This window comes from Euprymna scolopes, chromosome 2, assembly GCF_053919585.1.
Source record: "Euprymna scolopes isolate OS-2025 chromosome 2, ASM5391958v1, whole genome shotgun sequence".
Lineage (NCBI taxonomy): Eukaryota > Metazoa > Mollusca > Cephalopoda > Sepiida > Sepiolidae > Euprymna > Euprymna scolopes.
The window spans coordinates 40,601,241-40,621,631 of NC_136483.1; the positions used below are offsets into that span (position 1 = coordinate 40,601,241).

General features: G+C 34.9%; 1 protein-coding gene and 1 pseudogene across 1 annotated transcript in view; both read right to left on the reverse strand.

Annotated features, from left to right (window-relative positions):
• LOC145291340 (WD repeat and SOCS box-containing protein 1-like) overlaps positions 1–20,391 on the reverse strand; it is a 110,576-nt gene that overhangs the window by 58,656 nt on the left and 31,529 nt on the right. The window lies entirely within an intron of this gene.
• Positions 18,355–18,470, reverse strand: LOC145242074 (5S ribosomal RNA; annotated as a pseudogene).

Sequence of the window (20,391 nt, forward strand, 5' to 3'; positions counted from 1 at the left end):
TGGGGGTCATTAACACGTGAATGTAAAGTTTTAATCATAACTAAACTGGGTTCCCTAGTGCTGAACCAATAAACTTTGTAAATAAATACTACCGAAATAAACACTAGCAAAATGTGCAACCTCTTATTTTGCTAATATATTACTACCCCTAAAAACAAATCTCTGGGAGGATGATATGACCACAGAACAGATATTATACTATCCCCCACTGAATTGAGTATTAAAAGATAGTACAATTAATAGTATAGTTTTAGCTTCAGCTAGATACTAAATCTCCATTTGTAATAAGATGCAAAGTACTTTTATATTTCCTTTCCTCTAAATTGTTATTCCATTTGTCAAATTTTTAGATAAAATATTGATTTAGAAATTATTTGTGTGAGTGAAGACAGTAAATTGAATAGAATTCTATAGTTTTCTATGTCCTCCCGCCCAAAGCACAAAAGTTTATATTTGGAAAACTTTCACTTTAAATCTGAGAATAACATGTTTAAATTTTATAGAAAGTATTTGTACTTTTCGTTTTACAACCAAATATCATGGATCGATCTGTAAGGCAGAGTTAATTAAAAGCTAAAACATCTAAGTCATAAAAAATGTAGCTGTAGCTCAAGCCGAGAAATAAGACTACAGAACCGTGCCCACTAAGTTGAATAAAGTCAGAGATGTCTTACACTGCCTGCGAAATAAGGCTCCTGATAAAATCCACAAACCTATGTCTGAGGTGCTTGCCTCATGGGTTCTACAAGTCTTCAAGGCAATATTTCTCCCATTCTTTATATATATATAAAAAAAAAAAAAAATGAAAGCGACAAGAAAATCTGCTCAAGTTATTGGGAAATAAGCCTCATTGATGTTATGACAATGGCCTTTGCTTTCTGCTGTATTGATTCTATGTCTCCTGCAACTCCTGCACTCATCTCAAAGCAGCTTTCAACCTGGTAAAAGTTATACCAATGAGATCTTCAACTTTTGGGCAAAATCGTTGGGCATTTCAGCAACCCACAGTCCTCTACTTCGACTTCACAGCTATTTTTTTTACTCAATTGATGGAGGCTAACTCTGGCAAATCCATGCAGGTGGGTAGTATGCCAACAAAACTTTTGTAAATTGTTGAAAACTGCTATTGGTCTACGAGGGCCCATGTATAAGCCTATGGTGAAGAGTCAGATTTTGAGGTGAGGTCAGACATTTGACAGGACTGTATCCTCTTTCCCACCCTTTTAAACTAAAGTCATGATATCCTCAATGAAGTCCTTCAGAGTCAAGGGGGAGTTAAAGTTAGGTAAAATATGAGAGTGTCTGACATTGCTTATGCAGATATTATCCTGCTTGGATCGACTGGTGAAGAGGTGCATGCTGTGCTCAACCAAGTGCAGACTGCTACTTGCAGATTAAGGTTGTGCATCATTGCCTCCAAAACAAAGGTCAATGCTTGTTAATGGACCAGAGTAGCTGCTCATACTAGATAGAATTCACCTAGAAAATGTGGACTCTTATCTATCTTGGCTCTATTGACTGGGCAGGGTGGCCAAAATTGAACGGTGAATACGAGCAGCATGGTTTGCCTGGGTCAACTGGCCGCTGTCGAAAATATGCTTGGATATGAAGGGACACATCTATTACGCAATAATGAGGACCATCCTACTCTGACAGAGATGTAGTGAATGAAAGTAGCGAATCCACGCGAACTGAAATCTTCATCAGTGACTGTCTTCACAACATTCTGCATCGCTGCCAGAGAGATAGTGTTCCAGTTTCTACTCTGTCCATCCTTCAATGTTTCTGGTGGTTTGGACATGCAACTCACTGACCAAAAGGGGAATTCATTCGTGAAGTCCTCTTTCCCCCCTTCTCTGGCTGACTGGCACAAACGTGTTGGTGGGCAGCTGAAGATCTGGACAATGACAAAGACGACTTTGCATCATCACTGGGCTCAACAGTTGTTCTCGGGTGATGAAATCAGAAGTGGTTAGCCACATCCTGCAATCTGGGCCAAAATAAATGAAACTGGACTGCGATGGTTGCAGATGCAGTTCGTGCTCTGGACTAGGATGATAGCTGCTACAAGTAAGTTCAAATAAAAAGTCCCTAATATCGTTCAGTTTTGTTTCGAACAGAAAACTTAAATCGACCTTAAAAAAAAATAAAAAAATGATTTTGTATTTTTCCCCCTGACAAACAAGAGAAAAAATATAATGTAAAAAAAAAAAAAAAAAAAAATGTAACAAAAATCAAAAAAAATGTTCACCTAATGATGAACATGTTTGTTAGAAATGAACATCAAAACGGTCTATTTTGTAATCTTTGAGGAGGAGGAGGAGGAGGGGTTCTGTTCGCTATTTTTTTTCCTTTGCAGCATTTTCATTAAATAATAATAAAAAAAAAATCCTGGCTGACTATGTTCAATTATTTCTGAAAAAAAATTTAATATTTTGTCAACTTACGACAAACTACTGTAAATCGGTTTTGTTTTGTTTAAGTTGCTTCACTATTTTTCAATCAATAATGTGAAAAATATTTGAGAGAAAAAAAATATAAATAAAAGATCTACTCTACATGAAAAATCCAGTTTGCAGAAACACTTCAAATCCACACCTGATGTGGCTTACTTTCAGAGAAGAGGTAAATAAAACTCTTAACCAAAAAATGAGACGTGTATATTTGCATTCATCATATTTCAATACATTGTTCAAGTCTCAATAGAAGGTTAATAAAAAGGGGAAAAGTTTGTACTAAGCACAAAGGCATTTAGTTATATTTCCCTTGTGCTGGAGGAGGTGTTCAAGGCAAATTCGTTCAGTTTTGACATATGGCAAGCAAAAGAGGACATTTTTTTTTCTCTATATGGTGTTCATGCAAGAGTTGCTACAAGATTTAGTGTTGGCAACGAGACTTGAACATGGCCTTTTTGTTACTCAAGATTCCCAAGGAACATTAAAATATTTGCATTAAAATACTTTCACTTAAAGGGAAATAACTCAGGTCCTCCTTACATAGATTGCTTTGAAATATTTTGGTATCTTACATTTAACCATTTCATAATAGTTTTTAATGTCTCATCATTTAGAGAAATAGTAATTTTTGTTATTTTTTTTTTTAGTAATGCAGGAAAATTTCTCATATGTTAGATTTTGAAATTAAATGAGTAACCTAACGAGTAATGGGTATGCCTAGTGTATATATTACACATACATACGTTTCAGAATGGGTAAAATTAATTCCTCAACCAAAAGTTTTGCATCACTTATATCTCTTTATAATGATTAAAATCAAAACATGATACTAAACCTTATGTCTTAAAATCCTTATTTAAGAAAGTATTTTTTAACTGAAAAAGTTGAGCTACAAAGATAGGAATGGTACTATTAAAACAAGCAACATTCTGTGTTCCAGAATTTATTTTTCTACCATCATTCTTAATGCATTTTTGACAAGAATTCAATGGTGCATCTCTACTTCTGATGCACGCCCATGACAAGGATTGTTTTATTAGTCAATATCTGCAACAGAGAATTCAGGTCATAAATGCATAAGTTCAGTCATCATAACGCAATTTGCAATCCCCTCTGATCCATTTCGGCGGCATAAAAAATAGGAAGCATTACTTTTGGAATACCCCCAATTTTGATCAAAATCCATTAAATGATTTTGATTCTAGAAAATCATAAAATTTAAGGCTCAGTTTAAGAGGTAAAAAAAAAAAAAAAAAAAAAAAAAAAAAATTGAAATTTAGGAAATCCTGCTCAATTGCGGTTTCAGAGATCAAATTTAATGCAAATAAAGGGGGGAAATTTTTTTTTAATGAAATTGCATCCATATGTTTCCTAAAAAAGAAAATACTCTTGGACCCCCCCCCCCCTGAAATTTGGGAACATTTATTAACGTTGAATACTTACTGTCCACATTTCACAAAAATGAAAAGTACCCGAATTTTCACAAAAGAATTCTGCCCTCTTTTTACCCTGTTTGCATAGAACTAAATATAGCTCACATTTAGACTTTTTTTTTTTTTTTTTTACTTATGTTCACTCCTGACAATGCATATTGCCACTTGGATGTAAGGGGTTACTATTTAGGACTGTGCCCAAGAAAGATTAACAAGATCTTAATTTACGTTAGATTTAAACTTCTACATATCAGTACAGCCAGGGAAGCAGGTAGCAGGAAGGGAATTCCAAAGTCTAGCTAGTTGAGGTAAGAAACTATTAGAATAGAAAGATTTCTGGCATTTAGCAACCTCAACAGTGAAGAGGTGAGATTTTATTGTTAAGTGGATTTGTTGGGGATATGTATGTTGAGGGGGCACAAGTGTAACGAGTTCATTAGAGCACATTCCATTAAAATATTTGCAAAACGGGCACAGAGATGCAACACTGTAGTTTTTGAACGTATATACCGTTCATTGAATAAAACAGGGGAGGGTAGAGCGGTGGCCCTTGATATATCTAAGGCTTTTGACAGGATATGGCATGATGGTCTTCTAAGGAAAATTAGATCATATGGAATCACTGGAAGAATTCATAATGTAATTAAATCCTTAAGTAATAGAAAAATCAAAGTTGTCCTCGACGGTCGTACATCCAAACAATACGACATAAATGCGGGAGTACCTCAGGGGTCTATCCTTGGACCTCTATTATTCCTGATATTCATAAACGACCTCCCTGATAAAATTGTTTCGGAGATGGGTATATTTGCCGATGACACCACTCTCTATAACAGATATGAGGGGAAAACAAATGAACACATATCCAAGGAAATGGCAGAAACACTAGAGGATGACCTCCAATCCGTAGTGGAATGGGGACAAAAATGGTTGGTCACATTCAGTGCTGCTAAGACTAAGCTTGTTTCCTTCAATAACTACAAGAAACCTTCTCTACCACCAATAGCAATGGCCAAGAACACATTACCTGAAAGTACTTTTAAACTCCTCGGCCTAACGTTTACAGGGAATATGAACTGGAATAGATACATTGAGAGCATTGCCAAGGCTGCTGCAAGGAAGGTTGGCTCCCTCTACCGTGCTAGAAAACTACTTACGCCTGACAGTATCTTATACCTCTATAAGGCAACCATTCGCCCATGTATGGAGTACTGTTGTCACATCTGGGCTGGTGCATCTGCTTCTTGTCTCTCGCTTCTGGACAGGGTTCAAAAGAGAGTCGCCAACCTGATAGGTCCTGAACTGTCATCTAGGCTTCAGCCTCTGTCCCATCAACGAGATGTTGCATCCCTCTGCCTGTTCTACAAATACTTTCATGGTGAATGCTCTGACGAACTGCAAACACTTGTACCTCCCCGACGTAACTACCCCCGACAAACCCGACAAGCTATTAAGTCTCATCCCTTTACAGTAGAGATCCCTAGGTGTAAGAAAGCCTTTTACTCCAATAGTTTCTTCCCCAGAACTGCGGGTCTTTGGAACTCCCTTCCGGGATTCTGCTTTCCCAACTGCAATGATATGCAGAAGTTCAAGTGTAATGTTAACAAACATCTTTCAACTCATCTCCCTTCATAATGACCCCGCTAATTAAGTCCCTGATAGTAGCCCCCTGCTTCAAAATGGCACTGTGCCTTGTTTGGGGTGAAAATTGAATAAAAAAAACAAAAATTGAATTAACACTGCGGCGATGGGACAAGGGTTGGAGCTTAGTTGACAAAGTGGGACCTGTTACATTGGAAACTTTTTTAACCCTATCCAAGAGGGAGAGGCTAGTGGTATGTTCACCAGCCCAGACATGGCAACAATGCTCCATACATGGGCGAATGGTGGCCTTGTAGAGGTACAGGATACTCTCAGGTGCAAGTAGTTTTCTAGCTGGATAGAGGGAACCCACCTTATTTGCAGCAACCTTTGCAATGTCCTCAATGTATTTGTTCCAGTTTATATTACCCATGAATGTTAGGCGGAGGAGTTTGAAGAAAGAATTCTCAGGTAGGATGTTATTTATCATGGATATCTGTGGTTGGAGAGGCATCTTGTAATCGTTAAAGGAGAGCATTAATTTACTAGCATTAAATATTACCATTTATTTACATCCCCATTTCACTATGGTCTGCCATTGTCTTAGATTTATGTACATCTGTTTTTCCCTCATGCATGTTTATAGAGCGTTATATCATCAGCAAATATACCCATCTCAGACAATATTATCAGGGAAGTTGTTTATGAATATCACGAATAATAGTCGTCCAAAGCGTGACCCTTAAGGCACTTCCACATTAATGTTATGCTGCTTGAATGTACGTCCATCAATGACAACCTGGATGGTTTTATATTCTTAGACTCAGTAGGCTGTGTTCCAAAATCTTAAATGATTGGTTAATTAGTTTAAAAGTGAATCCACACACACACACTTAAAATTTAAAAACATTGTTTTACTTGACCAAGCAAATCTCTGCATATTTATGTTGTAAATATTTTGTCCACATCTTAATATCATGATAGCAAAGCAAATATTTTTCAGGATGTTTAAAATGTTTATCTGAAAGCATTTTGTAAACAATCGATATAGAATGCATCAACTCTTAATAGTCAAGCAAAGCTAGATACATAGATTATGACATCCTGTTTTGTAAATTTAATTTTATTGACTTAAAAACAAACAAACCACAATCTGATTTAATACTCAAGGTTTTGTAAGCAGAAAGAGTAGTCAATGGAGGTTTTATAGATTGCACCATTCAACTTGAGTTTTACAATGAACACATGTCAAACATCATTATTGGACCAATTTAGCTTTTAACAATAAAAAGGTTGTGTTTGTTGAATTTGAGATAACGATTGATAATTTGGATTAATCAGATTACAGTTCTCATCTTAGGTGTATTCTCCCAAGGTTTCCACAGAAATAACCTCCAACCCTTTTCAGGTTAATAAAGATAGCATAGACTCAACCATTATATTTTCCTTTCAGTCCCCACCCCTCAATTCTGCTTTCATTTTATCTCGCAATTACTTATAACGTATCCAGCTGACTTTCGGAAGTCTCCCTCCCTCCACTTTTCTTTTATATGGCAAGTTTCTTAAAACGTCACTAGTCCAGAATATGATGACGCTTTTCTTTAAACGGTTAATTAAAAAAAAAAAAAAAAAAAAAAAAATCTTTGCAACGCTGTTATTAAAGCTAAAATTCTCTTCTACAGTTTGCCTTTTTGGAGACGGAAATGCTTTTTCGAGATAAGTGACTTCTATATCAATCCTACTTTTTATCTTTATATTCAAATATTAATAACTACACTTTATTCCAGTATTTAATTTATATATTTATTTTCTGATTGCTTTATTTAATGCTAGCGTTTTTCTCGTCCATAAATGTTGTTTGTTTATCTACCAAGCTGATTGCAAAAATAGATTAGGTAATTGTATTCATTTTTAATTTGTGAGAGGGAAATCTATCACCATACTTTCCCTTAAACACGCCAGTTGGACTTTTATTAAGTACAATACTTTTTTTTTTTTTAAATTTTTTTTTTTAAATGGAGAGTAGAAAACGCATTGTGGGTGTGTTATCAGCAGCTCCCGTTACTCTCGCTTCTCTTTATTTGTCCCTCAGTCCTCATTTTTTTAAATGAGTGATTTTTCTGACAAAGGGAGAAGAAAAAGCTGTATTCTAGATTGGCAGTATTTTGCGCGAACAGTCGACAGAGATGGTGGAAATTTTGTTTCTATGTCTATCCTTGTAGCCATGTCACTAATAAGGGTGCTGGAGTTAAACGTTTTATTCTGGGCTGACGTTATCTGTCTGATAGTCAGGGACCCGAAACTTGGATTAACCACTAAGGAGGCTGTCCTATCAGCAGGTGCAAAGTACTGGGGCTGCTGTATTGCCATTTGGTGAATGGATTCTGGACCATGCAGTAGCTTCTAGTGGGGCTTCTCGATGCCATATTAGTGGGTAATTGTTACGGCTTTACCTTATGTTCTACAAAAATTTCTTCGTTTCTTTTTCTCTCTTAGTTTCCACTCTCATGCTCTAAGCAAATCTGACGACCTAATCCACAAATTTCAAAATTCCATCATGACAAGTTTCAAGAAAAAATACACAATTAAACCCGGATCTCCAACTCCCAACGTAGACCCCCACTACCATGTCTCCTTCAACATCAGGGGTCTTCCAGAGGTTGAAACCCAATTACAGGAGACTAAACCAGACCTTTTATTATTAAGTGAAACTGGCATTGGACAGGTTATTTCCCTAGATGAATTCGCAATTAAAGGATACTCTAACTTAACTTCTAAATCTGACCCCCAAAATCGCCATGGACATGGAATATGTGCCTATATTAAAGATGGCTTTCCATGTGATAGAGACATCTCCAGAGAAGATCCTAACTTACCCTATATGTGCTTCCGGGTTGCACTAGCTCACACTACTGCATTTATATTTATTCTCTATTACCCCACAACAGCGGAGTTACTATCTTTCAAAGCATATGAGAAAATTGACCAAGTCCTATCTGCTTATCCTTCAGCTAACATTCACGTATGTGGAGACTTCAATGTTCACAACGTGGAATGGTTGACCCACTCAAACAAGACCGATGATGAGAGGAGGTTCTGTCATGATTTCTCCATTGCTTATGACCTCACTCAGATTGTTCACGAACCCACCAGTGTGCCCGACAGTAACGGCCAGTATGCGAGTCTACTAAACCTTTTTCTCACAACTTGCCCTGAACTATGTTCAGTTTCTGTTCTGTCTCCTCTTGGATCTTCCAACCACTCTGTTGTATCAATTAAGATAAAAATGAAATGTAATAAGTCCCCAGACGTACCTCTCCATCGTACAGTATATAGATACACTAATACTAACTGGGATAGCTTCCGTACATTTATATCGGATCTACCTCTGCATTCCATATTTAAAAAGGATGTGTCCGCTATAGTATCAGACATTACAGAATGGTTAATTGTAGGTATAGACCGTTTCATACCCTAAAAAAAACCAAAAAAAAACCCAACAGCCAGCCATGGTTCTCTCCAGAATATGCTGCTGCCATTGCGCACAGAAATCACTTTTTCCACTGCTTCCAACACAATAGATGTATGGAAACTAAAACCGCTTTTAGGACTGCCAGCAACCATTGTAAGAAAGTAATAAAGAATGCAAGAGAGTTGTATGTCAAGTCAAAAGTAGCTGAGCAGCGGCTTGGTTCCCACCAGTTTTGGCAAATAGCAAACAGAATCCTGAACGGAAGTGTGTGCTCTATCCCAACTATCATCAATGGACCTGAGGTAATCTCGTCAGTATCAGACAAAGCCAAACTCCTTGCCAAGAACTTTGCAGCTAATTCTACCCTTTGCGACCAAGGCCGTCAACCCCCAATATTTCCTCCTGTATCAGAAAACATGCTATGTGATATACATATATCTGTATGTGATGTTGCCAAGCTAATCAAAAACCTTGATTCCAATAAAGCAACTGGCCCTGACGGTATTCCAATTACAATACTCAAAAATCTTCAACCAGAACTAGCACACATACTTAGAAAACTGTTCAAATGTTGTCTTAAGAATTGCTTCCCATCACCCTGGAAAATCTCATCAGTATGCCCTGTATTTAAGAATTCAGGTGATCGCTCATCCCCCTCTCAGTACAGGCCAATAAGTCTCCTGTGCGTCATAAGTTGCTCGAATCTGTCAAATACAGAAGTAATCAACCATCTCAGCAAAAATAACCTTAGTGACATGCAATATGGTTTCCGTTCTGCTAGATCTACAGCAGATGTGCATCTCATAGGATTCGCGAATATTTCGACGGAGGCAACCTTTCTCGGCCAATTGCTCTTGACATATCTAAGGCCTTTGATAGGGTATGGCATAATGGTTTACTTCACAAGATCTCTAGCTATGGTATAGCTGGAAATGTCTTCTAAATTATTAAATCATTTCTTTCTGATAGGTTCATAAGATAGTAGTTGATGGGCAAAAATCAGAAGCTCACAGTATTAATGCTGGTCTCCCTCAGGATTCCATCCTGGGCCCAACTCTTTTCCTGATCTATATTAATGATCTTCCAAATCACATCCTTACATCATTTGTAGACATTTATGCTGATGTCACTACCATTTATGGTAGCACATCTAAGACCGTATACGATAAGTTCTCTACGATTCTCTACCCTCTGATCTTGAGCACGTGGTACAATGGGGAAAGGAGTGGCTGGTTAATTTTAATGCACCTAAAACAATCATCAACGTTCTGATCCATATCTGGCATCAATTGAAATGAATAGCTTTCGTCTTCAGGAGGCCTCAAGTTTTGACAAGCCTCTGGGCTTGACCTTTACTGCTGATGTTAAAATGGAACTCTACATCAAATCTGTTGCCAAGGCCGCTGGAAAAATGGTGGGATCCTTCTATTAATCCAATAGATATCTCACTGCTGATGCAATTCTCTATCTATATAAGAGCCAGGTATGTCCAAGGATAGAATACTGTTGCCACATCTAGGCAGGAGCTGCTAGAAAGGACTTGTCCTGCCTTGATAGAGTTCAAAATAGACTTCGTAGCCTCGTAGGAGATGTCCTTTTCTCTTCCCTGCAACCTCTATCTCACAGAAGAGATGTTGCGAGTTTGTCTCTGCTGTATCTTTATTTTCATGGAAAGTGTTCGACTGAGCTTCAGTCTATGGTCCCCCTTCGCCAAACTTTCACAAGAAACACTCGTTTAGCTGAAAACACTATTAATAATTCCCTCCACTCTTTATCTGTGCCTAAACCTAAACGTAGATTCCATGAACAAAGCTTCTTAGAACTGCATGCCTGTGGAATTGTCTTCCTTTTTCCTGCTTTCCGGCTGACTACAATATGGTTGTCTTCAAGTCTAACGTAAACAAGTTCTTTATTAACTGTTCCATTTGTTAAATTTACTGAATTTCCATTTACTAACGATTACTATATTGTCCAATTTCTACGGTACACTCTTTAACCCTTATCCTCGAGTGGCCTCTTGGCCTTGATAAGTGGCGATGCTTAAGAAAAAAAAAAAAAAAAAAAGGTGCATCTTGTCAAACTCTGGAATTTGTACAGAATTTATAAATAGAACCTTTTGATCCAGCAGCCTGTTCAGGTTCCGTTGGGCATGACAAGAAATTCTTAATTGTATTCTTAGTATTGTCATATTTAATGTTCTTATCTAACTCCTATTTAATGGACTGTTGTCCTTGTGTCCTAAATGTCCATTTTAACGGCCCATGACTTGTCTTTATGTGTGCGTCACAACATAATACACGTAACATAACATACCTGTCTTCTGTTTGCTTCTGGGGGATTTTGGAAGCTGGGTTCTATTTAAAGTCTTCAAGACAGGTACAAAACGATGTATGTTTTTATATATATTCTTTATTCACTCCCAGGCATCTCTTCACAAAAGAACTGGAGGGAATCTTGGCTTGCGGTTTCTCTGTATCCATTTGGGAACCATCGTTCCCTTATGGGGAGACCTGTTTAACCCATATTGATTCTTCGGCGTCTCCTAACCAACTTACTAAACTTAACTCAGCTTATTCAAACCAGTACCCCTGTTACATTTCCAGACCCTATTTGGATACTTTCCGGTGCAAGCTGACAGGTCACCAGTTTGATACATGTCACAACTCCTTGACCCTTTCTGCACCTGAAACTTAAAAATAAACTTATTTCACACAATTCAATCTGTTATTTACTCTGTTAGACAGATAGATAATTAGACCGACTGATAGATAGCTAGGTAGGTAGATAAACCGATAACTGAATGCTTTATAACTGGCTTTTACCTAACAGTATCATCTGTATTGAATTTTTAACCTGTAAAAGGCTTCCTTAGAACTGATTATTACATAGCATTTTTTATCCGCCGTGTCACTGCTGCATGTGGATCCAGAATCCCCAAGTTTGACAAGACCCATCTTATATTGGCTAGAATGCTATGAGAATAGCAGCACCCAAAATAAGAATAGTAGTCTGATTAAGCCAAATAATACAATCTACTTATAAATGTAATTTAAAATTTTTAATTTAATTTCAGAGGTTGAAAATTCAATACAGATACTGTCAGGTAAAAGCCAGGCACCGCTGGGTATAAAGCATTCAGTTATCGGTTTATCTATCTACCTAATTATCTTTCTGTCTAACAGAGTAAATAAATAAAAATAGCATAAAAATTCAGTAAATAAATAAAAATAGCATAAAAATACTTGTTCATAGGTGAGGTTTGAACACCTAACTTCAGCTTCTAAGTATGGTGTGCTAACTAATTGAGCCAACAAATCAATTCTATTTCATCGTTGAAGGTTGATTAAACCAAGAGGTGGAATTTTTACTGTCTTCTGTCAACCAAACAAAAGAAAAATAAAACAAAAGACCCAAATAAAAACTTTCGTTCTTTCAATGATGAATATCCAAAATATTGAGTGATTTGGATAGAAATATTAAAACTTGACTTGGAGACCGAAAGCTCTTCTGCCTGCCTTCATGACTGAGAGGCTTAAATATTGATTAAAGATTGAAAAATATTTCCTTTTAAAATAAAACCATGAAAAATTTGCCCATATCACTATGGAAAGATTTCTTAGATCAGTCCAAGAGTCTACTGTTTTAGCTACCGACTCAATAGCCATGGTTTCATGAGGCCAGAAAACTAAAAATAATGATTCTGCATTGTTTTGTTTTTTTCTTCTTTTTTTCCAATGTTGACATTAAAATGTTGATTCAGTAAAATCTATAGACGTTTTTGTTGCTTATAAGTAAAAATGGATTAAATTTCACAGAAATTGTTCATTTTTTTTTTTTAAATAGATTGTAGAGGTGGAAATCAATGTTTATCCTAAATTCTAACTCCTGGCAACAGCTTGAAAACTCAAGTTATATTTATAAACTAATAGAGGTAGAACATAGTTAAGTCCATATTTACTCGTCTTCTTATGAGGACAAAGTTGAACACAAGGTCGGTTATTTGCAATGGGTGGGTCCCAGGGATACTTTAGATAGAGCTTAAAAAAAATCTGGAGTTTAAGATTTTTCCTCCAATCAAAGATTGGAACAGATACAATTTGATCTTTTATAAATTTAAAAAAATATGCATACTATAAAGTGATATAGATTGCGTATACTTCAGCTTTTACTTCAACACAAGTAGAGGTTACTAATAACATGGAAATATATGGTATGATTAACTGTGAGAATGAAATAATGGCCACCTGTGTAGCTGCAGTCTTAAGATTTCTCTTCTGATTGAAGATAGAACAGATACTACAATTTGATCTTAGCTCGAAATTGTTTTTAATCAAGTTGGCAGGATTGATAACATTACTACAGTCATAAAAAAAAAAATTAAAAACAATTTACAATCCTAATAATATCTCTGAAGTCAATAATTGCAAGACACGATCAAGTGAGAAAGTTTGACAAAAATAAAGATTTGATTAAAAAGGTAAATTAAATGTATTAAGTGCTGATAATCACATACATTCAGTTAGGTCATTTGGGAACATTTCCAAAGAGTTTGACACCACTTCAACACATGAGGAAATAATTTATCATTAACCGAGATATTTTATTATGCCAGTGTGTCTCAGTATGTCTATTTTTAGCTACACTAATTAATGGAGTTCTAGGCAATGTTTCAGACATTTTTTTTTTTTTTTTTTATGGCTTATTTATTGTCTCGGTTTGAACATCTCAATCATCCTGTTTTGAATGTTAAGTAATATACGTATGAAAATTCAGAAGATTACAATATTCATTAAATAAACAGTAATATTTCTCCATCTCCGTCATATAGATGGATCAGTGGCTGTGACGCTAAAAGCATAGAAGTCAAAAGGTGACTTTAGTCCGATGATACAGTTATACTTAGCCATACTAATGAGTTTTGATTAAAATCAAACATATGTGGATATTAAAAACAATTGATGTTTTTAAGTATTTGATGTAGTATAGTGTATAAATTTTCAGCATTTACTTCAACTGTACTCAATACGCGAGTAGAGCTTAGTATAAAAATATATTTATGGTCTGTCGATTACCTGTGGGGATGAAATATGAACACCTCTGTGTAGCTGAATTACCATAAATATATTTTTATGGAAGTTACTTTCACAGAATATACAAATTCTTTAACATGTAAAAGATCACTAAAACACTTTAATATACTCGGTCATGGATATGCAAGCGACTACAATTTTAACGAATTTGCATATTCCCTTAAAAAAGGAATGTTAATTACTTCATTTTTTTTGTGGTTTCTTATTAGATGATTAGTTCTATTTCACTTTTACGCTGAATTCTATTTATGTATAGTTTCTACATTCTGCATAATTGTGTAGGATTTAAAATAAAAACGTTCTAGCACTCCAATATTTTTATATATCTGTGTGCATGTCTCTCTCGTGTATATATATATATATATAACCTTGACTTGTACGAAAAGTCTCCACCAAGTTCCTCTCAGAATATTTAGTCTACAGAGTTGAAATTTGATATATAGGGTATTTGAACCTGTAGCACGCTTTAGATTTGGTTTTTAGTCGGCAAAAATTGCTGTTATGGGAGTCAAAATTAATAACCAACCAGTTGACATTGGCAGGGTAAGTTGAATAAAACATTATGTCTGCCATTTCTTTTGTGCATTCTCAAAAATAATTACATTATAATAATTTTTAACCATTTGTATCCATCTGCTCATAGCTCAGATGATAATGACGCTGGAGAGATAAATAACAACTAAGCCTGGATCGCTAAATATTCTGGTTTTGACTTTAGTGGATGGTACCCAAGACATTTTTAATTTTTGAACTCATTATTATATATTAATAAAACTATATATTAATAAATTATCAATAAAGAACGAACTGGCTCTATAATAAGAAATCTGCATGAATGAAGATATAATCATACATATTTATATTCTATGACTGGGCAACCCCGAGCGATTTTCTACCTCGAAATACATTTTAGTTTAACAATTTTAGAGATTTTTTTTTCTCCTTTTCATCAACATGCCTGATAATTTGAGGTTAAAACTGAAAACCTATCACCTTACAACACAAGTCTACAAATTTATAGTGTCAGTGAACGAAACTAAGGTACCTTTAGCATGTGGTATTGAGGACAGATTTTGATATTGAATTAATTGTAAAAATAATTATGCTAAAGAAAAATTTACAAATTTAATCATTAAAACTTTTACAGTGTTTTGTCTATTGTTTTCTATTCAACATAGGTTTTTTGGTTTTTTTTTTATGGGATTTTAATAGTATGGAAGCATTGTAAAACAGAATCAATTTTTTTCTATTATGTGTATTATAATGCACATTCACTGTCATTACATGCCTCATAAACAAGCTGTTATCCTCCCCAATAATATTTGCATGATTAGTCGTGCATGACATGTTTTTATCTGGAAAGTTTGTCGGTAATTTGATTGCTAGTAAAGTATTCTACGAACCCAGACACAAGCAATTCAAAACAATTAGAAATATCTTAAACCATTTCCTGCCATGAAACTGAAATTGTGGAGGAGAAAATATGTAAATACATTCTTACATGAGAGAGAAAAAACATAAAACACTACAGTACAATGCTCACCAGTTTCCGTCAGGTCCATTGAAGTGAAAGTAACCACAGTCGATTTCATTTCATAGCAGTTAAATGAAGTCCAACATTGGTCATGATCGGCATTTCCAGAGGAATCCAGTGAATATGCTATTATCTTCCACAACATTTTAAAAGCAGTCCAATGGAAGCAGAAAATGCTCATGAGCCATTCCAGATCACATGTGTTACAGTTCGGAAAGGTTTTCAGGGAAACCATTTAAAATCACCCTTATAATACTTTACACTTTTCTTTTTGGCTTGTTTAGTCTTAAGGCATTACTCTTTCATGCAGTACATGAACAAAAAAAAAAAAAAAAAAAAAAACATACTTATGACCATTTTTCTTTATAATGGTCTTGTTTCTAGCGCCATGTGCATTACATTCAGACGGGAAGGATATTTTAAACATTCTTAAACAATGTATAAACTCTGAATTGTGCCATTATTTTTTTTTATAAAAATGTTTTTAAATTTTTATGGAGTCTCCTAAAAGTCTTTTAGAAAATTTTTATTATTGAACCCGAGAATTAAGGTATTTGTTGTCACGTGTGTTACACCTTAGCGTCACGTGCGTTACCCATGCAAAAATCTCATTAATTTCCAAAGTTCCATGAAGCGAGAAAATACTCACATTTAGCAACCAATCAGAATAAAGTATTTTCTTAATCTTAGTTTTTGTCCTAAGTGAATTGGTCATTTGGTTTGGACAGTACTGTCCCTTAAAGTTCAGGCTTTATAGCATAAACAATTTTCATTAAACTTGGATGTCTTCAAGTCCAACATTAACAAATTCCTAATGAACCGCCCCCTTAAGTAAACACTTCATCAAATCTCCACACTAACGTAATGTACTTGCAATAACCCTTATCCCTGGGTGGCTTCCGGGCCTTGATAAGTGATCACTGTGTAAAAAAAAAAAAAATCAAACCCGAGTGTAAAAACCTTTATATTTTCATGTATGTATAAAAAATATATGAAGTAGTTTTTTTGAAAATTGAACGCACAAAGAATTTAGGAGTAGGAATTTTTCGGACAGCGTTCATTTTTCCAGCAGTAGCAAGCACCAATAATCCACGTTGGTGACTTAGTATAAAAAATCGACAAGGCCAGCTTAGTTTTCCATACGGTTGATAAAGAAAAAATATTTAAATGTTGAGAAAATAAATTAACTTGTGATGCAAAGAAAAATTAGATATTTTAATTTACTTTTTCTTCGATAATTTTTAACATTTAGACAAGGACTTATATAAATAAAAACATTTCATATCAACAAAGCTGAAAACTACTGGCTACCAAATGCTGCTGCTTGCTGTTTGAAATTATCAGCAAATAAAACGATTTATTTTGTTATAAAATTTGAAATGAATTGATTAAATACTTTTCGCGGACGTGCATGTAACAAAATGTCTGTTTACAAAGTGGTTTACAGCAATGAATTACATATTTAATTTTTATTTATTTAGAAAACATTACAAGTGTGTGATTAGAAAAAGAAAATGTATATTGGCTGAAGTTTCTAGATTTATTTTTGTACTAGAAAATCTCAACTTTATGATGTTCAAACATTTGAATGAAAAGTCACGTGTTTTGTTCAAATTTCATGGTTTAGTAAATTTCGAAAACATGGCAATATATGAGTAAAACTATTCATAATTGTGAATTTATATAGCTCTAGGATATCTATTAAGCTTATATCTACAGTGCAATAGGCACTGTTTTCTTTTGCAAGTATTAATACATTTACTAATACATTAAAATAAACTCTGCTAGACTCCAAGTCTAATTTCCTCTAAAAAAAATATAATGTTCAATAATGTCTTATTTTAGCGTAGAATTTTTAAAAAGTTCAATTAGAACAAAAAATTGAATAGAAAGTTTATTTCCTAGTGAAGTTTTATCAATTATAGATAAAATATTCCTCAAAAGGTCAATGGTACTGGCCAGATAAAGCTGATATAATTGAGAAAGTGATCAGAAAACAGGGCACCAGTTCCAGTAGAAATGGTAGATATTGGAAGAAACCAGGATGTGCTTTATTTTCAACCTGAAATTTCTGAATAAATAAATCTATTTTATAGTATTGTATGATCATGTTATGTGAGGTTTAAATCCGTTGATTATTGTAAATTTTGAAGTGATATTTTGGCATGTAACACACGTAACGTCACGTGTGTAACAAAGTATTCTTTCAAGAAGAAAATAGCTAGATTTTTTTTTTTGCTATTATTTTGTTTGCAGTAATATACTAGCTTATAACAAGACAGGATTTTTTCCTCGAGGGTTTTATTAAAGGAGAGAAAAAGTCGATTAAGCGTCACGTGTGTTACATGGACATAGGGCTAACTTTATGAAAATTTAATGTAAAAATGATTAACAGAAACTCAGGGCCTCAATTATTTTGAAATCTATGTCTCAATCATGAAAAACATAATTCTATGTTATTTATTAGTAAAAATGAATGTCTGAAAAATAGGCAATTCTTTCATTTTCTGACTTCATTAAATAGCCGATGTTTATAGCCTCAGCACATACAACACAGAAAGATCAGAATTGAATTTTTTTTATTTTTTTGTAGTTTAGAGTGTTGTCTTTCAGAACAGTCTTTGACCGACTATGAATACCCACGAAGGGTGCCTGCGTGTGAAATTTTTGTGGCAGAAGGTGCGTAATCTCCAACCACACCTCTCCCGGGTCGACATTGTTAAATACCAGCGGCAAGTGAAGTGCATGTACAGGACGACTGGAAACAAATGCTGAGATAAGCGGAGAGCATATACAGCACCTAGAATTCCCAAATGGTCACCCATTTGGTACTAACCAGGCCCAATGTTGCTTAACTTCGGTGATTGGATGACAACCGGTGTGTCAACGCGATATGCCATATACTTCTGAAAAAACAATGCTAGAAAATATTGGATTTAAAATTCTGATTTTGGACCACTTTCCATGGAATGGGCCTCATGGCAACCAGTGTACACTGGGAACAGTCTGTGACAGTTGTATAGACATCCAAGGTTCAATACAGCATTAACTGCTAGTGATCATCAACTGGAGGCTGATACCGCTCATGGCCACCAGTGACAAAGACTGTACGCTGGGAACAACTGCATTGGCAGTAAAGTTCTACCAGTACACTCCTCTATATAGCACTAACTGCCAGTGATCATTATTCTCAATAGAGGCTGACATTTATAGCTCTCAGTGAGTGTGTGTGTGTGTGTGGGGGGGTCGGGTAAAAATCTTATCTTCAACATTCCTTAATTACAATCTACGCATGCATGAATGCTGCTTACTATTTTCATTTTAAAAAGAAATTTATAATGTCAAAACGTCAATGCGATATTAGCCTAATGGTTAGCATGTGCACTCACGAGCTTATCTTATTGAGGTTCGCATCCAGCAGGGGTCATTTTTTTTTTCTTTTAATAATGCACTAAGTAATCATTTTAAAAACAAAAACGTTTATTTTGGTTTAAAAATTCTATTTGGTTATTTTTAAAATTGAATTATTTTCAGTTTTAGTTTTTTTCTCTCCTACCTTTGAAGGAGACCAACAAAAAAAATTTCTGAAGTTTATGAATTGTAAAGTAACCTGGCTGTTGCAGTATTCAAGAAATTTGCAAAATAGTGCTCAATATCCTGAGAATAGTTTCTCTTTGTGTCCAGTTTGCCAAACAATCTGGTGGTCAGGTACTTTTTTTTTTTTTTTTTTTTGGTAGAAAAACTTTTTGAAATTGTTACACATTAAAGTACAGTTACCAAATGTCTCCTCTTGCTCATGATGAAATTGACATATAGTCATGAAAAAGTGCACAATATCAGTATAGCAGATTTGTCCAAACCGAACTTCATTTCTTCTATTATTTGTGGATATGGGCAACACTTGGTATCCCTGCTAGTACTCTATTATATAAAGGAAAGTCATCCGTGTGTTAGTGTATGGGTATTTGTATGTGTTAAAAACTTACTAGCCACATCCAACCGGGTCGAAACTGGTACCGTCTGAAAGAGCAATGCCTCGAATACATAATATGTGAATTAAATAAATAAAATAAATTTTGTGGTGATTAACAGGACCACTTTTTGGAAGGGTACACTTTTGCATCGCACTTTTTGCAAGTCATGCATGCGTATCAAACTAAAACTATGTGCTTATTTTGTGACGTCATAAGCACTCGTGGTCGCGTGGGCAAAAGCTTATTACCTTCTTCCTCCCTTCGCGTTTCATGTTAGAGCCCACCCGTGGCAGCTCATTTGCATTTCATTGTCACCATTCTCACAATAATCATTACATCACAACTATCATCATTATTCAAATAAACATGACATAATATGATAGCTTAAATGTCACTTCATTTTAAAAATAAACCCCACAAGAATATCTTTTAGTTTCTGAGATACACAGGTTATAAAGTCGCAAAATTTTGAACTAGTTTTCTGGTGTATTTTATAAAATTATGTTTAGTACCGTATGATTAGGAGGGGGAGGGGCTCATGAATAATTATCTGTTTATTTTGGAAATTCAGGAAAGAATGTCAAAATTACTTATTTCCAGAGATTACAGAATAAGTTCTTCAAAAGAGAAAAACGTAAAATTCTTGTTCAGCAAAAATACTTTTGCCTAACAAATGTTTTTTTTTAATCTGAATGGATTCATCTAGGAAAAAAAAAAAAAAAAAAAAAAAAAAAAAAATCAAATTCTACGTTAGATTTCGGAATAATCTTACTAGTCTTTTACACGATCACAATTTTAACACTTACTCCGGTTTATTCCTACACAAAAGAGTAATATCAAGTTGGATTTCA